Raw genomic sequence first — 17412 nt, 5'->3', positions numbered from 1 at the left:
TACATTTTATGATTATTTTGTAGAACAAGTCAAATAGATCACGTCACAGTCTACTTTTTAGACCTGTATAATGAAATAGTTTCCTTCAACCACAATATCCTCATTAGTTTAACTTTGTGCCAGAGAGGCGAGTCGCAGGGGTCTGGAACCACACGAGAGCGAGTGAACTCATGTCTGCAGGTGAAGCATGTGTGTGTTAATGGAGAGAGCACTTCCAGTAAAGCCACTGCAGAACGTAATGATAATCACCCAACACATCTCGTGTGAGGCTCATGAGCTCAGCCGGTGCATCAGATCATCACCGTGTGTTTATACGCAACAATCAAGAGACAGACGGACACTCTTTGTCAAAGCATGGCTTTATTGTGGATGGTGTAAAGTCCTTCTGGAGACTCTCTGGGGTCTTTCCTCATCTATTTGGACGCCTCCTTCCTGGCGATGGTCTTCCTCCCCTTCTTGTTGTGTTTCTTGGCAAAGCGCATGTTCCTCAGGAACTTAGGGTCCACCTGAAACACCACACGCGTGTTAAACACACACCACAGCAGGACCAGAGCCACCGAGAACCATTACAAACACCATCATACAGACAGAACCGGACGGACCTCCTCTTACTCTCTCTAGTGTTCATTTTGTCAGCTATTGTCAACTCTAGTCTTAGTCCCGTGTTAAATGTCCTTGTTAGTTTTTCTCATGTGTAGGCTACCGTATCCAATTTTATTTCAGTCAAGTTTTAGTAGACTAAGGCCCGGTTTCACAGACAGGGTTTAGCTTAATCCAGGACTAAGCCTTAGTTAAATTAAGATATTTAGGCAGCTTTTATAAAAAATTTGTGCATCTTGAGATGGAACCAACCTATTTTGAGATGTATGTAATAGCAAGTTATTTTCAGTTGAGAACTCAAACATGCATTTTAGTCTGGGACTAGCCGTAAGCCATTTATTTGATTAATATCTATCCTGATGCAAAAATGTTGCACTGCATCTGCAACAGGATTGTGAACTTTTCAAGGTATGCTTGGTCGTTAACCTTTATAGGCATCAACATGCAAACACATGAGAGCTCTGTAAATGAAAGACTGCAGATCAACCTGCCTCCCACACGCTAGGATATCAAGAGTTTCTCTAAACTACCTCCATCATCGTGGTCACATGACGATATGAAACAATAGGTCTTCCGGGCAAAAAGCATAGTTTTTAAAATATATCTACGCTTCTTATTCGAACATGAAAGGTCTTTAAATTTGTGTTTTTGGTCATTATGCTTTGGCGCAGTATCCGTCAAACGAAGTCAAACCGAAAGCAGAATATATGGCTTAATCCCTTGCTTCATTGAGTCTGGTTTCACTGCGTGTTTCAAAGCGAAGCACACACTTGGTTCAGACGATCAGCTCTTGATCCGGTGTTTTGTGCGCCTCAGAACGGCTCTGTTCACACTGAATGAATGCAGTGAACTCGTTTATTACACTGCTGAGAGTTTAGTGCACGTTTGGGAACGCAACAGATACCAGTTGGGCTATATTTTCACGGCAGATGATTACAGCGTTTCACTAGATTTGTAGTGAGAGGCTTTTTTATAACCATGTTTTCACTGAAGCTGGAGTTTTCCTTCAAAATAAAAGCTTAAAAGTGCAGAATGAATTGCTGACAGCTAGCGGTTTAAATGCAGTTCAAATTCAAAATATCTCTTTCAAGTGAAGAAAATAGAGAAGTACTGTAATTTCCCTACTGTAGTGTAAAGCAAAAATAATACCTATGAAATATAAATTTTCATTTATTTTACAGCACAATTGTTTTACAATATATGGCTACTACGGTCATTGTTATTATTATTATATTCTAATTTGTCTGGCTTCCTCAAACACCAGTGTGAATGTAATTTAGACAGACAGTATATCACAAATAAAAAGAAAGTTGTCCCCTTTAAAGTTCACATATCTTTAAGGTTGGCCAGAGCGCGTACACACCTCACGCACCGGATGCCGTGCGTGTGCTCAAAGACAGTTGCACATAGTGGTGTATTAGAGGTAAATATGATATAAATACTGTTGGGTTTCTGGCACAAACCGATCGTTTCGTGTGTTAGGACATCAATGTGTCGTCACGAGCCGCAGGGTTTAATTTGGATTTGTCTGTGCATGTTTTTTTTACTCTCATAGATTTTGTTACCATTGCCATGCATTATACGACTGACAGACTGCAACGGCTGGAGTTAAAAATCATCATGTGTTCTACTGAAGAAACAAAGTCACCTACATCTTGGATGCCCTGCGGGTAAGCAGAGAAACATCAACTTTTCATTTTTGGGTGAACTATCCCTTTAAGCACATGGGTCGGAGCTCTTCATTTTCATCTTCAAGTTTTTTTCCTATCGCAATAGATATCATATAGTGGACTTCTATTGCCATATGGAGATGTTATGTCCTTGCATCCCTATTGCTTTGAAAGAAACATACGTTCCTGTAGACTGAACACGTCACACACACATGACATCGCCATCTTCACAAACTCACAGCTTCAGGATTCTCAGACCAAACCGGACCAGTCTGCAAAGACCCCAAAACGCCAGTGTCATGTATACGCCAACAGCCGAAATGCATGAGAAGTTTTCCATTTTTAGATGACCAATTTGTGAAGGACATACTTTAGAAGTGCATAACTAACACGTGCTCAAACTCCTCGTGTTCATGCTCAATGATCGCTATATTAACACCCAATCAGCACCACGGGGATCATTTCTAGAGCAGCTGCTTTGGTGTAGTTCGTGGAGCTCAGATGAAGTCAGACGGAGATCATACAGTGAGCAAGATGATGCTCACACACACACACACACATCTCTTACCCCTTTCAGAGACTCGTAGCGATGAGACCGCGGCTTCTTGATGCCGTTCCTGTGCCATTTGCGAGCTACACACAGAGAGAGAGAGATCAGCTCAGTATCCACAGCACACTCCGCAGACACTCACAGAGAGAGAGAGACACTTACACACTCACACAGAGAGAGAGAGAGACACTTACACACTCACACAGAGAGAGAGAGAGAGAGACACTCACACAGAGAGAGAGAGAGAGAGACACTCACACGAGTGTAAATGCGATTTTATACAACAGTTCAGTAAATAAGAAGTTAATAGTGTTATATTTGAAATGTGTTTTTGCTCAATTTTGCAGAGAAAGTATTACCTTTAAAGCCACAGCAGAACTGAGCAACACAGCAGTGATTGGTTTCTGAATGAATCCGCGGTTTGAACAAATCGAATGAATGAATGACTCAAAAAACTCGATTTTAGTTTCTTATTTAGAGTATCATTTCATTTAAAGAACAAACAAACAAACATTAAAGGGATAGTTCACCCAAAACATTTAATTCTGTCATCAATTACCCTCATGTCGTTGCAAACGTTCTTTTGTGGAACATGAAAGAAGGTATTTTGAAGACTGTTGGTAACAAAGCTGTTTTGGTTATCAATGATTTTCATTGCATGAACAAAAAATACTGAGATGTTTCTCATATTATCATCTTTTATGTTCCATAGTTTATGTTTGGAACATAACTTTTATGTGTAATAAATTTTATGTTGAATCAAATAAAATATTTCTTTCTAAAACTAATGTGTACTTGATTCTTTCTCATTTAACACAATAATGGCTTTAAATGATCTTTTATGGGTAATTTCACAGACAAATTTAATTTGTGATTAATTAGATTAATTAATCAACACATGTAATTAATTACATTAAAAAATTTGAATCAGCTGACAGCCCTAATTGTTTTCAAATAAACAATGTAATGATTAAGCATCATATTTGCATGTTCGCAGTTCTCTGGCGTTGGTTAATGGTCACATGACATGCAGGTACACAAATAAAATAGTTCATCTTTTTTCAGTAAGTGTTTGATTTTGATTGCTGATATTTTAAATTGATTGAATTTTATGATTTAAATATTAGCGTTTCGTTAAACTTACGAACCCCATGCAGTTTCTTCACAACCCCCAGTTTGGGAAACCCTGATGTAATGTAATGTTCAATACACTTCATGTTGTTAAATAACACCGAATGGAATATGGTTTGTTTCTCTTTTTATTGTATAGCAATACAGAACATCATTATCCTAATTAAATCAATGTGATAAACGAGTTAGGTCAAAGGTAATCTAAAAGTAATCAAAAAGTAGTCTGATTATATTCATGGATTATGTTACTAGCTACAATTTTTGTCATGTAGTTTGAAATCAGTAACAGACTACAATTTGTGAGTAATCTACCCAGCTCTGTGCATAGGATGATACCGTTTATTTGTTTTTAATTGGAAAAACCATCAGCTTGATCCATCAGCGATGGAAACATGCATTTGGAAGCACATTTTGTGAATTAAGGCTGTTCTCTGTAGTTCTAGTCTGCGACACATCAACATATACATGGATATATAACGCATGCTAAAGCTCTTTGGTTGTGTTGTGTTGACTAATTCATATTTTGTAATATTTTGAATGGATATCACATGCACTTCTCAGTTCTGTACAAATGACTAATTGACAAATGTGACCACAAAACCAGTCATAAGAGTCACATTTTTTAAATTGAGATTTATACATCATCTGAAAGCTGAATTAATAGACTTTCCATTGATGTATGGTTTGTTAGGATAGCACAATATTTGTCTGAGATACAACTATTTGAAAATCTGGAATCTGAGGGTGCAAAAAAATCATCTTTAAAGTTGTCCAAATGAAGTTCTTAGCAATGCATATTACTAATCAACAATTAAGTTTTGATATATTTACAGTAGGAAATTTACAAAATATCTTCATGGAACATGATCTTTACTTTTTGGCATAAAAGAAAAATCTATCATTTTGACCCATACAATGTATTGTTGGCTATTGCTACAAATATCCCCCAGCGACTTAACACTGCTTCTGTGCTGCAGGGTCACACATTTGGCTCCAAACTGGTGAAATTCACCACAAGGCAAAGACTTTGGGCCACTATCTGCAATAATCATAGAACATAATAATCAAATGCTGATTAAAAAATGAAGTTGCATTCAGAATCGTGTCTCTGTTCTCTGTAGTCATCTGTGTTTGCTGGACCAAACGCCCACAGCAACACTCGAGTCTCTGTCTGCACATCTGGCTTCTGTTAGAGAGATGAAATTGCGAGCCGGCTCATGTTACAGAGGGGGTTTGGGAAAGCAGAGGCAGCGGTTAGCCGGGGACATTTGGATGTCATTACAGCGCAGGCCTGTTCTGTAATCAGCGCCTTCAGCTTCCTCTTTCTTCTGAAACGAAAGCCTCGTTAAAGCAGCACCTCGGCGGTGCGCCTGAGTTTAGCTCTCGCCGGGCTCAGAGGGCTTTTCTGCCACAAACACGCATGCAGCAGAGGCAAACGGGGCCCGCTTAGTCCCCTCCCAAGCCCTTGACATTCTCCTTCCTCTGACCCTCATGCAGCGCGGCACACGTGTTTTGTGCACCAGGCGCTGAGTGTTAGAGGGCTGTTCAATGGCACGCAGTCCTGCATGCTGAGAGAGGCGCTCTGAATCCAGCTCTCGCTCCGCTGGCGGGCCAATCGCAATGCAGGAGGAATGCCGGTGATGCTTTCACGAGAGCATGCGCTCTGATTGGCCGAGAGGCAGGATGAATGGAGACAGTTGATCTGAATGAGCGTCAGGCAGATCCTCCCAAAGAAACAGCTGTATGGGACACACATCCACAGCACTGAGCGACCTAGTTAAGCCACTGATTGCATTCTACTGTATGATCGTGTAAGAAAAGATATAGGATGTTTCTGTATTGCAACACAAATGGAAAGTAGAGCGCGTTTAAAGTGAGACACTTGACTGTTCCCTAGTAAACAAGAAATATATTTAAAATACACGTATTTCATATTAGTATAGTTCACATCTTTAATCATATTTACTGACACGTCGCTCAAGACGTACTGATATAAAAAAGATAATTAAAATGTATTTGGCGTACTGCTTGTGTACAATGCACATTACTTAATATTAAGCCTGAAATGTGTTTAATGTCACTATTGAAGAGGATTGTACGATCTCTGAATAATATCGCTCTTTAAATGCAAGATATTTAAAGTTTACCTGAAGTATACTTGCAATAGTTCCACTTTAGCACAATCAAATATACAAATAAATATTCAGCACTACTTCCACACAATTAAAGTGCATTAAGCACTAAATTAGTTGTTTCCGTTTAGCAGACGTATACCAGTTTAGTATACTAAAAGTACAATTGCAGGGTATTTTTATTAAGCACATAAATATGTAAGTGTATTTGTAGCATACTTTGCATGAAATAAATGTATGTCAAATACTTTTTAGTATATTTATTTTTCACTAGGGTTATCGTGCCTCTTCAGAGACAAAAGCAGCAGACGTGGCCAAGGGAGACATTCAAGTCAGTACAATCAGAAGAGAAATTAAGTTATGTAAGGTGCGGCTGATGACTCACGGTCTTTGTCACACACACAGGCCTAGTATTTTTAACCCAGCTTTATTGAGCAATCCATGCACCGCTCCCAGTCACGGCTCACAGCCGCTGACCGGCTTTTCCTCTGATAAGAACACGACTGCTCGGACCGAAACACCCGCATGCAATGTGTGTTCACTTTCACAGATATACCCATCGATGTTGCTCAGACTGAGCCCAGTGCGGTGATGCCTTTGTTCAAAACGCCACTGAAAGATGACAGCTGTATTGAAGTTGTTGTGGTTAATTACTCTTACTGTTGTTGCTGGCGCGATGACTTCATTGACTTGGGTGGCAGTTCATTCAGCAAACACACAGATAACAGCGTGGTTGAGACGGGTTCAGACTGGTTTGTCCTCATCTTCCACCAGTTGACTTTCATAATGATGATGCTTTTTGAATCTCACAAGAGATTTGTACATGTCCTGAAGAAAATTTGATTGGTGTTTATTCATGCAAAATATGCCATCAAGGTAATGTGGATGGTTGCCAGGGCTTTGTTATGTGGTTGCTATGGTGTTCTGTGTGGTTGCTAGGTGTTTTCTTCCTGTCTGGTGTTCAAGAGGTAAAATTGGTGCATCTGATCACTTAAGTACGAGCACACTATCCTCAACAACACACATGATTTATTTGAGGAATCATTGACTAAACCAAACATACTGATCTACTATTTAAGCTAATTGTTATTCTTCTGATTCTGCTCAGATTTTAAAACAATAACTAAAGCTTTCAAACTATGGTCACCAAATGTAGCCCAGATCTTCAGGACGTTAGGTAAATTGGGACAGTTTTTGCCATTGAGATGACTGAATTATCTTTTCTAACTGATCTGACTTTTATAATTCCCATGGGACTTCCGAAAAGAATAACATTTCAATTCACTGAGTGGGTCATATCTATCTATCTATCTATCTATCTATGCAGTATGCTAGTATTGCGCTAAAACATGCTAGCAAAGTGTTAAAACATGATAGAAACGTGTTAACAATGTGTTAAAACATTCAATGTGTCTAAAACATGCTAGCCATATAATAAAACATGCTAGAAAACAGTTAAAAGCATGCTAGAAACACACTAAATCATGCTAGCAACATGCTAGCAATGTGGTAAAACGTTTGCAGAACATGTTTGCAGAGTGTTAAAACGTTAGAAACGACAGCAACATGTTAAAAGAACCAATGTGTCAAAAACATGTTAGCATTGTGCTAAAAACACACTAGCAAAGTTTTAAAGCATGTTTGAGACATTTAACAATGTGCTAAAACATTCAATGTGTCTAAAACCTGCTAGCAATATGTTAAAACATGCCGGAAATGAGTTAAAACATGTTAGAAACAGGCTAGCAACATGTTAAAACATGTTAACAATATGCTAGCCATGTGCTAAACCACGCTAGCAAAGTGTTTAAACGTGATCGCAACATTCTAAAACATTCTGAAACCTATTTGAAACTTTGTCATGCCAATATCAAAGCTTATCTTCAGTATATCTAGTTTATGTCTGGACAAATACTGTTGTGTTTGAGAGCAACAGTAGCAGTAAAACAACTTGGTAACACTTTAGAATAGGGAACACATATTCGCTATTAACTAAGCGTTTTCCCTGAACAAACTTCTAATTAGCTGCGTAGTAATTGTTAGTAAGGTATTTGTTAAGTTTAGGTATGGGGTGGATTGAGGGATCTAGAATATGCTAGTGCAGAATAAGGCATTAATATGTGTATAATAATCATGTGCATCAGTAGCACAAGACAGCGTGTAATTGTTGTCATGTGATTAAATTATTGTTTAAAAAGCAAAAAAAAAAAGTCCTTGAGACGACGATACAAATGATATCTATACGTACCAGTTTTGAAAAGTACAGACAGTACTATTTACTGAACACCAGAACACAATGATTTTTCATATTATCCTATAGTAACTCACGGATTATCACTGTAGTTAATACTACATTGTGATATAGCATAAATTAATAAAGCATACTAAATACTATAATATACTACACTACAGTATTACTACAGTTTACTATAGTAAAAACTACAGTTTATGAACTCACTATAGTCAGTACTACAGTATGCTGTAGTATAAGTTAACAAAGTGTAGTAAATACTATAATATACTACAGTATACTCTAATTTACTACAGTTTACTATAGTAAATACTACAGTTTACTACAGTAAATACTACAGTTTACTACAGTATTTACTACAGTTTATGAACTCACTATAGTCAGTACTACAGTATGCTGTAGTATAAGTTAACAAAGTGTAGTAAATACTATAATATACTACAGTATACTCTAATTTACTACAGTTTACTACCGGATTTACTACTGTTTACTACAGTATTTACTACAGTTTACTACAGTATTTACTACAGTTTATGAACTCACTATAGTCAGTACTACAGTATGCTGAAGTATAAGTTAACAAAGTGTAGTAAATACTATAATATACTACAGTATACTCTAATTTACTACAGTTTACTATAGTAAATACTACAGTTTACTACAGTAAATACTACAGTTTACTACAGTAAATACTATAGTTTACTACAGTATTTACTACAGTTTATGAACTCACTATAGTCAGTACTACAGTATGCTGTAGTATAAGTTAACAAAGTGTAGTAAATACTATAATATACTACAGTATACTCTAATTTACTACAGTTTACTACAGTTTATAAACTCACTATAGTCAGTACTACAGTATGCTGTAGTATAAGTTAACAAAGTGTAGTAAATACTATAATATACTACAGTATACTCTAATTTACTACAGTATACTGTAATTTACTACAGTTTATTTCAGTACGTTTCATGTGGGCAGGAGGAAGGGGTGTTTTGAGCTTCAGTACAACTTCTTAGCCGTCTGAGCATTTAGCTGAAGCGTTTACACGCATCATCTGAGAGCCAATGACGTGCGAGGTGGAGCACTTCTGGGTGAAATGCATTTCCTGTAGATAAGACACATCTGATGATAAAGGCTCTGCATACTTCCCCGGGCCACCCGTGTGCCTGCAGCACCATAGACCTTTATCTGAAAGCATCTGAACATCTGGAGCGCCTCCTCTCAAATGCTTTCGCAATTATTGCCCTGACAAGGCATGACAAGATGGAGGAACAGCTGTGTGAGGTGCCTGCTACGGGAAGCACCACTGTCACTGTTATTCACACTGGAACAAACCCCAACTAACCCTAATAAAACTCTTAACCCATTCCACACCGTGTGTGTTTCGCACCTGAATGACCTCAGTCACACACCCTTCACTAGTGACTATAAAAACCCATTGCTATTAAAGGGATAGTTCACCCAAAAATGAAAATTGTGTCATTAATTACTCGCCCTCATGTCGTTCCAAACCCATAAGACCTTCGTTCATCTTCGAAACACAAATTAAGATATTTTGAAGAAATCCAAGAGCTCTCTGACCCTCCCATAGACAGCAATACAACTGCAATGTTCCCAGGCCCAGAAATGTAGTAAGGTCATTGGTAAAATAGTCCATGTGACATCAGGGGTTCAAGTTGATGTGTTAGCAGATATTAAACAGACAGTCCACTAATACTATCATTATTTTTTAGCTGCATGTAGTTGCAAACTTATTTACTGTATAGTTAGAATGTCTGAAGTGGACTATCAAATATGAAGTGTTAAATAATACAATTAAATATTTGCTTCTTTTTTTGTGTGGAATACATATACAGTATTCTGCAAAAGTCGTAGGCCACTTGCATTCTCAGCAGCTAAAAATGGTTTTAAGTCAGTTATTTCTATCTTTTGCTGTAGTGTGTCAGTAGGAAATATCAGTTTACATTTCCAAGCATTCATTTGGCCATTAATTGTAATAATGCAGTGAGATGTTTGTGCTGCACACAGAGATCTGATCTGATCATCATCAGTCTGTCTGAGATTACATGAAGAAACAGAACAAACTGAGACAGACTCAATCCAGAAGAACTGTGTCTCCGAGACGCTTCAAGAAACCTCCTGCGAAGTATTGCACATATTTGAAATTTGTCAGAACATATGGCTACATTTGAATGGCAAAAAGTGGGAAACAATGCATTTTGCCCTCATGATGGTGTAGTTATGTGATCACCAGCAGGGCCTGACGGGACTCGGCTCATGCATTCATGCTCATACTCTCTACATTCCTACAGGCTTTAATCACAACGCATTATAAATAAGCATGGGAAATCTTCGTTTATTTACGAGTGCAATTGCTGCTCTAATGCTCAGTGTTTCCTGATGGGTTTCTGATCAGTTTAAAGTTCATGGCATGCCATTTTTAAAATGTTCCTTGAGCTTCACATGATGTTAGTGAACTTTTTGGCACAAGACACAGTCCTAAATTCACAAATCATGAGTGTTTTCCACCCTCATTCTGCATGTGTCACAGTGTGGAGGAAGAATAAAAAAAGTCATGTTGGCAGCTTGTTTTTAACAAATGCTCTTTCTGCAGAGAGGAGGAGTTTTTGAGGACTCAAACATACAGTATTTTTGTTATAGAGGGTTTGCATTGATGTCACTTCCTCTCAGTCAGACGCAGTGACAAAACATCCTGCATCTTAGCTGGCGCTAATAGAGGAAACTGAGAAAATGGGAGTGAAACAAAAGCTCACCTGCTGAAGTTAAAGGGTTAGTTCACCCAAAAATGAAAATTAGGCTGCGTTTTACTCACCCCCGAGGCATCCTAGGTGTATAATAAATAAATTTGACTTGACATGGTGCTTGTTCTACTTCAATATGATTTCTTGGCTAAACTAAAGTGATACTCTGTCTTAATATTTTTATTATCATTTAGATATTATTAGTTTTAATTAGTCTTAATTTTCAGTTTTTTATTTAACTTTAAAGTTTAATTTTGTTATTTTCATAATTTTTGTCAGTCTTTTAATGTCTATAAAGTTTTTCGTTTTAATTTTAATACATTGAGTTAAACTAAATGAAAATGTGAAATGTTGCCTTGGCAACTAGCTGCATTTAAAAAAAAACATTTTATTATTTCAGTTATCATTTCTTTTAGTTTTTGTATAGTTTTCATTTTAGTTAACTATAATAATCCTCTTCGCTAACACTAACCATGCTTTTTGTGGAATACAGTTACTTAGTGAACATACATTTTGACAAAAACTTTACAGTTACATAGAAAATTTAAGATTTACATAGAAAAGATTCAAAATATTTAACTGCTGAGTAACTGCATACAATATGTAAGCAACATGATTTTACAACAAAATTCAACATAAACAACATAAAACTGCAAATCCACATTTGCCAGATTCCAGCTTTCAGCAATCTGTAAAAAGGCAGCTCAGATTTCTTGTTTTACCTACAGTAAGTGTTCAGTCTGTCACACAACAGCTCCTTCACATTTTAGACGTGTTTTTGCCTCAGTCAAGCCGAACATTGACGCAGCCATTCAGTGTTTTTCACACTCTCTGGAGACTCACATATAATAATAATAATAATAATAATAATTCATTACATTTATATAGCGCTTTTCTAGGCACTCAAAGCGCTTTACATTGTCAGGGGGTATCTCCTCAACCACCAGCAGTGTGCAGCATCCACCTGGACGACGCAACGGCAGCCATAGTGCGCCAGAACGCCCACCACACACCAGCTTACTGGTGGATTGAAGCCAATCAGCAGACATGTCTTAAATGCCATATATCATGACTCCTTTACAATGAAATTGGTTTTTGAGAGGTATTTGTGAGAAACTCATAAATGCAAAAATACATTCGGCGTGACTGAAGCAGTGCTAGTAAAGTGTATTTGATGGATTGCCGATCTTGAGGAAGTGTTCATCAGCTCTGTTGTAACACCTTGTAATCTGCCTCGTAATCAGCATCCTGACAGAAATAGAGCAACGCAAGTGATTGACTATTTTACAGAAAACATCTCCACACAAACAGAATGGACAGCTCCTCATGCATCTTTATGATTTCATGTTATGGAATTAGATTTTTTGACAGTCTACTAAAAATCTCCTTTTGTGTTCCACAGAAGAGAGAATGAATAAAAAATGGAATAAATGACGTCAGAATTGTCAATTGGGGTGTATTGTTCAGTTAAATGAGAAGATATAGTTATAAAAACCATTGTAAATGTAAAAGAATAGCGGTGTCCACACCAATGTTTCAGCTGATGAACGATAAAAACTCTGCTCCAGATTACAGGGTTTAGGCCTGTACTTCCCTTCACACAGCAAACGCCGCCCACGCTGGGTGTGTGGGCTCTGACAGCTCTAAAAACAGAGCCCTGCTTTCCTGACCGAGAGAACAGGATTTTACCTTATGAGCTTGAGGGGAGGTGAAGCGAGTTCACACGTTGTTTGGTGGCGTTCAGAATCTAGTGGCGTTTTTTTACAGCAATGCCTGGTTTCTGAACGCAGATGCTTTCAGAGGAACCAAAACTCAAAAGAGGACATCTAAAGGTTTTCTATAGAGCAACGCAAGTGATTGACTATTTTACAGAAAACATCTCCACACAAACAGAATGACTGTGGTTCCCAACCCTGGTCCTGGAGGCACCCCAACACTGCACGTTTTGCATGTCTCCTTAATCAAACACACCTGATTCAGGTCATCAGCTCATTAGTTGAGACTCCAAGACCTGAAATTGGTGCATCATAGAAAGGAGACATGCAAAATGTGCAGTGTTGGGGTGCCTCAAGGACCAGGGTTGGGAACCACTGCATTAGAGTTCAACATGTTGCTAATGACATGCATAAAAATACACATAACACTCAAAATGAATGGGTAAAATGGACCATTTTTAAATTAGACAGACCTGTTTTTATTGATGCGTTTCTGAAATGCATGCTCTTGACTTTTGATCTTATCACATTCTGTCTGCTTATCAGTTTCCTTCTGAGAGTCATTCGGGGACCATTATATTTCAACACAGCTTGTGCTTGTTAGATAAGTTTACTTGTATAGCACATTCATATTCATAAACTGCAGATATTCATTTTCACTTTCCCTGCCAGCATATTGCTGAAAATAATAAGTCTTACTCAGAACAGGACAATACAATCACGTCAAACATGATTGATCCTGGCTTGGCATTGCATAGTTTTGCTCGATTGGCGACCTAAAGATTTCACTAGCGCAGGAAATCCCCTGTACAGTTTATACGTATATGTGGATTCTGTTCACACAAGAAAGCTGAAGAATAGGGAAGAATGGCTTGTGGAGGGATTACCGGTGCATACGATGTCATTGTAAAACTGAAAGCTGGTAATCCCCGTAACCTTCCCACAGCCAACATGACATGCAGGGAATCGGGTTTTCTTGAGTCCTTTGGACATTCTTACGGTCCGTCTATTGTTGTTTTGAATGAACGCTTGATGCAAATCCTACTTTGGCTGCACTTCCAGGGGAAAATGTCCTGATGATCGCTCAGCATCTGCCCACTTGTGCTGGATCGCTCGGGCTGGAGTCTGAGGAGAGGGGCTACGGGAAATGGAGACGGGATCTCTGGCTGGGAGTGACTCAGTGATGACAGAAGCTCCAGATTACAGGGTTTAGGCCTGTACTTCCCTTCACACAGCAAACGCCGCCCACGCTGGGTGTGTGGGCTCTGACAGCTCTAAAAACAGAGCCCTGCTTTCCTGACCGAGAGAACAGGATTTTACCTTATGAGCTTGAGGGGAGGTGAAGCGAGTTCACACGTTGTTTGGTGGCGTTCAGAATCTAGTGGCGTTTTTTTACAGCAATGCCTGGTTTCTGAACAAAGATGCTTTCAGAGGAACCAAAACTCAAAAGAGGACGTCTAAAGGTTTTCTAGTAAGGAATGAAAGCTAGTTCACTCAGAAGTGTCAATGGTTTGGGGTTTCAACCCTATTTGACTTGATTTCTTCCATGGAACACAAAAGCAGAGTGAAAACGACCTGCACGAGGCTATGAGACTCATGAGAACCAATGCGTTTGGCATCACTGACATCAAACCTGGTGCAATATACGCTAGAGCGAGGAATAAAATAACGACAGCTCCTCATGCATCTTTATGATTTCATGTTATGGAATTAGATTTTTTGACAGTCTACTAAAAATCTCCTTTTGTGTTCCACAGAAGAGAGAATGAATAAAAAACGGAATAAATGACGTCAGAATTGTCAATTGGGGTGTATTGTTCAGTTAAATGAGAAGATATAGTTATAAAAACCATTGTAAATGTAAAAGAATAGCGGTGTCCACACCAACGGACCACACCACACCAATGTTTCAGCTGATGAACGATAAAAACTCTGGCAGCCAATCAGAATCCACTTTTGAGAGCTCGAGCATTTAAAGTGACAGACGACAAAACTGCAACACGTTTATAATGAACAGCACATGATCGTGAGTTGATGTCGTTATAGTTATCTTTATAGCTATCGTTCTTGGTCTGAACGGGCCTAAATAGCCTCAGTTTTCAAGAGTTGCATAGAATAAATATTTCATGCATTACTGGAGAACTGTGACTAAACACTCATTATATTACCTGGAATTTATAGAAGAGCACATCATTTACTGATAGTAATTATGCATCACTGCAAAATGGGCTTTCCATTGTGGAAGTGACCTGAGGAAGTAGAGCTCAATCACTCAGCGTTTCACAAGAACGTCTCAAAGACACACACCACTAACTGTGCTCATTTTCAACAAACCCATTTTTAATAACACAGAATGATGCCATTTTCACAACAAAACACAAGCTACTCTGCCAAATATCGATCATTGGAGTGGATCAATTGAGATAACCTGTAATGATCTGAGTTCACTTGTTCAGTAATGACTATTTCTTCCTCTTTTAGTGCGTAGTTGTGGATTATATATCCATACTGTGCCTTTTACATGAGCAGCAGTGCAGTGAACACCGCATTGATTTTATTACTTACTAATTGTGTCTGGAAACACTTTATTTTAAGGACCAATTCTCACTATTAACTAGTTGCTTAGCCTAAATAGCCTCAGTTTTCAAGAGTTGCATAGAATAAATATTTCATGCATTACTGGAGAACTGTGACTAAACACTCATTATATTACCTGGAATTTATAGAAGAGCACATCATTTACTGATAGTAATTATGCATCACTGCAAAATGGGCTTTCCATTGTGGAAGTGACCTGAGGAAGTAGAGCTCAATCACTCAGCGTTTCACAAGAACGTCTCAAAGACACACACCACTAACTGTGCTCATTTTCAACAAACCCATTTTTAATAACACAGAATGATGCCATTTTCACAACAAAACACAAGCTACTCTGCCAAATATCGATCATTGGAGTGGATCAATTGATATAACCTGTAATGATCTGAGTTCACTTGTTCAGTAATGACTATTTCTTCCTCTTTTAGTGCGTAGTTGTGGATTATATATACATACTGTGCCTTTTACATGAGCAGCAGTGCAGTGAACACCGCATTGATTTTATTACTTACTAATTGTGTCTGGAAACACTTTATTTTAAGGACCAATTCTCACTATTAACTAGTTGCTTATTAACATGCATATTATATACTGACTGTTTAGTACTTATAAAGCAGATATTAACATCTAGTACAAATATCGGTAACGCTTTAGATTACAACCCGCAATGTACTGTGTAAGTAAACAGAATCTACAGCGTAACTTTTTTGTAATTACAGTGTACCTATTCAGCACCTCCGTGTAGGTATAAGGTAACAATATGCGAAGTTTGGGGAATAAAGGAGTAATAATCTGTAAAATTACAAATGATTTCTACTGTAAGTATTTTGAAACTAAGGACTTTCAGTGTTTATTACTGTGTTTATTGGCATGATGGTTTGGCCATAATAGTTTAACTAGTCATTACTAGTTAATCAATTAGTCATTAAGTCAATGGGTGAAAAACATGAACAAATTGAACAAAATCTATTCTTAAACAAGTGTTTCAAAAGAATTTGGTTTAACTGTCTAAGCTGTATAAGTATGGAGTTGCTTTGCTTTTTTTCTGAACTGGTGTAACAATTTTAATATTTTATTAGGCTATCTGTTGCCTGTGTTATATTGTGTGTGATTTTAATTTTAAAACCCATTTTGGGTTAATTTAACCCAGCAGTAGGCCTATAGTAAATTGCAAACAATATTTGAATTAAATAAAACAGTCCACCATGTTTATTGATACATTACCTGATATATAATGTATGTATGTATGTATGACCTACTGTATGAACAATCGTTTCAGAGCAATTTGTTGTAGCCACTTACCCTGTACTTACATGGAACAAGGGGGGAACAAAGCACCACTTTAATTTACAGCCCACAACTGTTGTATTTTCCCTGTAACTACATGGAACAAGGGGGGAACAAAGCACCACTTTAATTTACAGCCCACAACTGTTGTATTTTCCCTGTAACTACATGGAACAAGGGGGGAACAAAGCACCACTTTAATTTACAGCCCACAACTGTTGTATTTTCCCTGTAACTACATGGAACAAGGGGGGAACAAAGCACCACTTTAATTTACAGCCCACAACTGTTGTATTTTCCCTGTAACTACATGGAACAAGGGGGGAACAAAGCACCACTTTAATTTACAGCCCACAACTGTTGTATTTTCCCTGTAACTACATGGAACAAGGGGGGAACAAAGCACCACTTTAATTTACAGCCCACAACTGTTGTATTTTCCCTGTAACTACATGGAACAAGGGGGGAACAAAGCACCACTTTAATTTACAGCCCACAACTGTTGTATTTTCCCTGTAACTACATGGAACAAGGGGGGAACAAAGCACCACTTTAATTTACAGCCCACAACTGTTGTATTTTCCCTGTAACTACATGGAACAAGGGGGGAACAAAGCACCACTTTAATTTACAGCCCACAACTGTTGTATTTTCCCTGTAACTACATGGAACAAGGGGGGAACAAAGCACCACTTTAATTTACAGCCCACAA

General features: G+C 38.1%; 1 long non-coding RNA gene across 2 annotated transcripts; it reads right to left on the bottom strand.

Annotated features, from left to right (window-relative positions):
• Positions 1–441: 441 nt before the first annotated feature.
• On the bottom strand, positions 442–14076 carry LOC107561791 (uncharacterized). Of its 2 annotated transcripts, none has more exons than XR_001605910.1 (3): positions 14065–14076; positions 2839–2903; positions 442–506 (listed from the first exon to the last, which is right to left on the bottom strand). It is a non-coding gene; the product is annotated as an uncharacterized lncRNA (long non-coding RNA). The 2 variants fall into 2 exon arrangements; XR_001605911.1 differs by lacking the exon at positions 14065–14076 and adding an exon at positions 3015–3026.
• Between the last annotated feature and the right edge of the window lie 3336 nt (positions 14077–17412).

This window comes from Sinocyclocheilus grahami, unplaced genomic scaffold (genome assembly GCF_001515645.1).
Source record: "Sinocyclocheilus grahami isolate Dianchi unplaced genomic scaffold, SAMN03320097.WGS_v1.1 scaffold792.1, whole genome shotgun sequence".
NCBI lineage: Eukaryota > Metazoa > Chordata > Actinopteri > Cypriniformes > Cyprinidae > Sinocyclocheilus > Sinocyclocheilus grahami.
Note: the sequence above shows the minus strand (reverse complement) of the source record. Positions and strands in the feature narration are given on the sequence as shown.